This window comes from Limulus polyphemus, unplaced genomic scaffold (assembly GCF_000517525.1).
Source record: "Limulus polyphemus unplaced genomic scaffold, Limulus_polyphemus-2.1.2 Scaffold22, whole genome shotgun sequence".
Taxonomy (NCBI): Eukaryota; Metazoa; Arthropoda; class Merostomata; order Xiphosura; family Limulidae; genus Limulus; species Limulus polyphemus.
In genome coordinates, this window is record NW_013665632.1 from 7,939 (window position 1) to 13,982 (window position 6,044).

Consider the following 6,044-nt stretch of genomic DNA (forward strand, 5'->3'; position numbering starts at 1 on the left):
ATAATTTTTTGCTTTACTTCTTTATTCACTGTTCTATGTTTTAAAAAAATGTTGTTACAAGATCGGTCAAATCCATTGAACCCACACAAAGATTTGTTAGTGAAAATAATGGAAAAAGTATAAAGTTTTTTCTTAAAACACTTGATAACTATCTGGACATTATAAAGATTTTGCATGTGAAATTTCAAAATTTTCTGATGCATAAAAGTATTTGTAATCTTAAAATGAAAATTACTTTCCATGTTGGATAGGTAACATGCAAAAAGAAAAAAAAAAGGCATGAGAAAAACATTGCTTAACAAACCTTAAGACTTAATAAAAAAATAAAAATAAAAAAAGATTGATAGTTTGTGTATGAAAGTATTGTAATGTTTACTGGTAATCTGCAAAATTTCATTAACATACGCTCACTAATTTAAAAGTTATATCATGAAACTATAGCAAGCACAAAATGGTTATAAGTTTGGTCCCAGGAACTGAGCTCATGCTGGAAAAGTTAATAAGGTAATTAGCTTATGGAATATTTTCCCTTTAGGTGTGCAACACTGAAGAAGTTTCAGAAGAGATAGGAGGTTTAGGGTGTGGTAAAAGAAAGGGGATTCTTTTATGTACATGTAGCTTGGAGTAGGATGTCACTGAAAATGGGATAGCCGAGATGAACCAAATAACCCTTTGTTATCATCTAGAAATGAAAAAAGTAAATTAGTAATTTTAATTATAAGGCTTCAGTTTCTATATTTTGGAAGCCTAGATCCAAATATGGTCAGTTGGAGAATCTAAAATTAGACCTGTAGGGCCTAATAACTTTATACACTGGCAATGTAGTTGCAGCATTACCTTGTGTGCAACTGTATTGTATCAATAATCCTTTTAATATTAATGGCAGACAAGCAGATATGGGTAGTCACCCATCAAAGACAATCAAGCATTTCATCTTTCCAATAAATGAAGACCATTTAAATCATTGCATAATATAAGTATGTTTTATAAGGAAATCCAATTAATCTGCAAAGAGAACTGACAGCAGTGCAAAGCCAATGTGCCATTCTCGACAATAAGAAAAATTCAAAACATGATCTAACAGATACTACAGTGAAGATTTTACATACATTTAGGAAACTTAGCAATGAGACTATCTTGTAATAGAAAACTAATTACCCTAATTACCATTATATAGGAGGGAAGAGAATCCTTGACTGACATACTAAAATGTCTAAAAAAACATGCTGAAAACAATTTTTATCTCTGTTTGATTATGTAGGTTATTCCAGCAAGATCTTTTATAAAATATTATGTTAGAAAAAACTTAATGAAGAGACAATTCATGTTCCTTTTTTGTCTTCTGTAACTAATAGTGTCATTTAAATAGATTGTTCTTGTGAAGAAAAATTAAGTCATTGCATTTGTATCATAACCATGTACAGATTGATCATATAAGCTTTAAATATGTCATTGTTTAGATAAATGACCCATTACACTATGCCCTGGGCATTGTTATACTCCAGAGTATCCCATAAACTAATATAAGGTATGCCCCAGGGTATATCTTAGTATTTTGGGGTATTCAGGCTGGGGTACACCTGGGAGAGAATATTTGGGAATCAGAAATAAAATAATTAATAAAAATGGAAGAAAAACTCCTGATGCTCTAGGGAATGGCATAACGAGTTAAATGGAAAAACCATTTGTTTTTGGAAACCCTAAAACTCGCTGTAATTTGTAAGCATAATGTACTAAGTTCTTAAAATTGAGTAAAATACAGCTACTATATTCAGAATATAATACAGTAAACATAACATTAAGGCAACAAAATGAAGCAAATGAATAACCAAGATCTTTAGCACACTAATCCATAAAATATAATCTAGAGTTTTATTTCATTACTAAACTTGTTGTCCAAGAACCAATTCTAAACTTAAGTTTAATTTATCAGTTTAAAGATAACTATTATCCAAACAAGCGCATTCTTCTTTTAATTTTAAAAGTCTAATAAAGACAGATATAATTAAACTACAAACACTTGTTTCATCAAAAACTAAATTTGCACTTAAGTCATTTATTTCAAATGAATGTATCTTTATATGAGAATTTTCTAAGATTAATAAAGTATCTGATCAGTTCAAAATAATTTTCCCAACATTAAAACTTTTAATTAATAACTTACAGGTTCTTTACTTGATTTGTAAGTATACTATTATATATGAAATAAAATAAACACGTGAAACACCATACTGTTACTTACTTTGTTGATCGTGTTACTGATTTTTGGTAAACATATATTCCTGAAAATAAATTAGTCAACCTAATGCCAAGGAAGTTTTCAACTATAATGAACCTGGTAATGGCTTGACTAAATCCATCTTTATTAGACTTTTGAAATTTGTCACTGCATTTAAAGAAATCCTTACTGTTGAGTTTTATGTTTTTAGTAGTTAATCATTTTCCATGTACCACTTTTGTCTGTATTGTTCTGTTTGACTAACTCTCTTTATCTCCCATCACACCAGTCAGTTTAAACTTGTTAAATCTATTATGCTTTTATTTTATCCCTTATACTCTGCAAATCTAGATTTTTATCTGCAGCCACCGTTTTTTCTGTATGAAACGTGTCTATCTTGAATTTGTTTTTAAAAATTCCCATTTTTGATCAGTATCAACGATTAATTCAGTTGCCCATTTCACGATAGCTTCCATCATCAGTATTCTAGAGGAAACAGGAATGTTTACAAACCTATCAAAACAACAATAAAAAGAAAAGAAAAAAGTACAAAAATTATGTGCAAGTTAGAATAAGATAAATTGAAAAGATAACTTTGAATTGTTAAGTTTAAGAAGGCAGTTTTTGATTAAACTTTTTATTATTATTAAATTATCAGATTGTAGCAGTTGAAATGGAGAAGTCAAGTAGATGGATCTTTCAGAATGGATCTATCCATGAACTTTCCTTCCTAATCATGTTTGCAAACTGGACCACATCCATCTCACGAATGTGCTCAAGTAAATCAGTAATAAGAAAATGGCCTGACAGGAACAAATACATAATGTTAAGCTCAGGAAACTTAAAAACAACAACAATTTATTTAACAAAAGACAAGATCTTAACCAACTGATTTTTAACATGAGTAAACTCACCTTTAGTGATCATTGTAAAGCAGCATTAACTTAAGATCTAAACTTTACCTTACCACCATCAATAATTTATTAGACTAATTCCCTATACCTGCCTGAACTTCAACCTCAAAACTTAGTCTGTACCCAACGTGTCTATAGCTTACTCACTCTAAAGAAATCTGTGAATTTTTTGCTACTAAAATCAAAAACTTTTCCTTCTCAACATTTAGTTACAACATGCAGTTTGAAATTACTGCCTTAAGACTCCTCCTTCAACAATGACCTTATTATCACCTGCTCAGTTAAAGGAAATGGTACTGTCATTTTCAACAAAATAAAAACTGTTTATTTTAGTACAAAGCCACATTGGGCTATCTGTTGCATCTACTGTGGGGAATCAAACTTCGAATGTCAGCGTCAAATCCATGAACTTTCAGCTGATTCACCAGAGGACAAGAAACTGTGTCAAAAATTTTTAAAAATGCTTTAAATTTGTAACACTAAGTTTGAATTTGTCCAACTAAAGTAAGAAAAACAAAAGGCTGATTGTTAAGAGACTTTAAAAACAAAAATTTCATTTCTAAGATTGTGTGCAACTCCTTATGTTCTATAGGCTTGCACCCTTGCAATCTCGATGGCCCCTCAAAAGTTCACAAGCTCCCCAGTGACCTTTGACCTATACTTTTTTTCCTTAGAGACTAATCCATATCTTGTAGCCTCTCATGACCAGTGAATTCACTATCCATTAGTCTTTCTACTTTGCCTATAAAATTAGTCAACTCCACCTCCAAATGAACACATTATGACTAGTTTTGACTTTACCTCCACATTTAATAAGAAACCATTTATAAGAAACCATTAAATTTGCCTTTCCAAATTATTCTATAATAAACATCCTATTAATGTTTTTATCCTAGTATAATTCAAATGTATTTTAGAAATCTAAAAAAGACACATTTCCTATTCTTTGGCTTCATCTGCTATCAAGTAGATGGTATTGCCACAGGCTCCCTACTGGACCTTGGACCTTCCCTAGCTAATATATTTCTTTGTCACCTTAAGCACATAGTTTGATTCCTGTTCTACGAAGTTCAAACCTGTACTTGGTTGATGATATTTTGTTAATGTTTTTATTCTTTTCTATTGATAAGAACTTGTCAAACTTAAATTAACAAAACCCTGCTTTTTTAGATATCTTTGTAAACTATAACTCTACCAGATTTTCTATTTGTATCTAATGTAAAAACAAATATCAGATTTCTAATCTAATTTGATAGTTTTATATCATTTTCTTACAAATGTAATCTTTGCATATTCAAGTGTACCAATTCTGTCTGATGTACGTGACACTTCATTTGGAAATATCATAAACACTTGCAAAAATCACTTGTGCCATTTTTAACAAAAAAATTTAACAACCAAAAACATCTAGACTACCAAACCATTTGACATATTCCTGTATACCATACTTAAACAAGTTTGACTATTATAGCCCACATCAAGAGAACTGTTAACTAATGCTAACTCCAAACTGACTTAAAGTTGGTTCTTATACCTTCCTTAAGACTACAATCTGTTTTTCCAAATAAGGATTACCTACAAGCCTCCCATTGTTCACAGCTTGTATATTTATATGTGTAAAGATTAGAGCTGTGCAGTTGACTACCTATGAAAATGGTTTACATAAACTAGTGTTGTATGTAATAATCAATTAAGGATACAAAAATTAACAGCCAATTGAAATTATTTTCTGATTATTCCAACTATCCGTGTAATCAAAATATTGCCATTATGATTTTTTATTGTTATTTTTGACTAATTCAAGGTTGTTCAAATTAATCGATTTGCATGTCATGAAAATAGTCAACTAATCAAAATTAATGTTTCTGATTATTACAATTTTTGACTATTCCAACTACCCAAGTTTTATGTGAGAATATTAAATTAGTTGAATGTAATTGATTGAACTCAACAATTAATTGATTATCAAAATCCACTGATCTCACAGCTCAAGTGGAGACTGAAAGACCAATATTGGGAAACAAAATTTCATCTTAAAGTACAAGCTTACTGACAGATGGGTTTATCAATTAGAACGAGTAACAAACTTGGCTACCTCAGTGCTACGCAATATGTCAACACAGTGAAAACAAGGACACAAAATCCATCTACGTAACTTCTTCATTTTAACTAATGCTAAATCTGACAATGAACTTATATATTACTATTTTCAATTAAGAATTTGCTTATAATTTTTATACTTTGTTTTGTTTTATATAGTCTGATAGTTTTGTAAACATTCGTACTCTTTATAGATAGTATATGTGCTATCCTGAAACATCTAATAAATGTTTTTCATTATTACTGTCAATTTTCATCAGAGTATAGTTTATGGCTCATTAATGAACTTTAAGGTCTTTTGATAACAGGGTGGCAATGACTTATTTTCAGGATTTATTTTATTGTACGTATTCTTGTTCCAGAGTGCTTGGGTACATTCATACTTATTTATCATTGTGAGCTTATTTTCTCTTTTGTTTACCCAACAGCTTATGAAAGCCCCTTTATATTCAGCCTCTTCTGTTTATGCTTCATGTAGGCTGCTCATCTTTCTCCATTTCATTTGAGTCATGGATTGTTTGATCACCTCAGCTCTTTTGGTCTGTAATCCCACAATTGGCAGTTATAGTTGTGGATGCACTCATCCTGAACTGGTCTCTTCTTTTGTGAATGTGTTCCCTGCTACCTATTTTACACCATGTGTCTTGGTGATATTCCATAACACTCCTTGTTGAGTCCTGTAAGTAGTACTTTTTTGGCCAGCTCTGAGGTTCCTCTTACTTTAACCTTCTACATTGCTTTTTCATCTGGGAGTGTCAGTCCTTTGTTCTCGCACATTATATTGTCTATTCACTCCTCAGTGGGCAGTTTTT

The 6,044-nt window shown here is 30.8% G+C and overlaps 1 protein-coding gene across 4 annotated transcripts in view; it reads left to right on the forward strand.

Annotated features, from left to right (window-relative positions):
- Window positions 1-6,044, forward strand: part of LOC106458401 (beta-1,3-galactosyltransferase 1-like) — a 27,636-nt gene that overhangs the window by 6,161 nt on the left and 15,431 nt on the right. Inside the window, exon 1 of one of the 4 annotated variants that reach the window (XM_022384702.1) lies at window positions 2,932-2,997. The exons of the other annotated variants lie outside the window; for them this stretch is intronic. The gene's annotated coding sequence lies outside the window, so the exon portion shown is untranslated. Of the gene's footprint in view, window positions 1-2,931; window positions 2,998-6,044 lie in introns of those variants that run through there. 4 annotated transcript variants of the gene reach the window in all.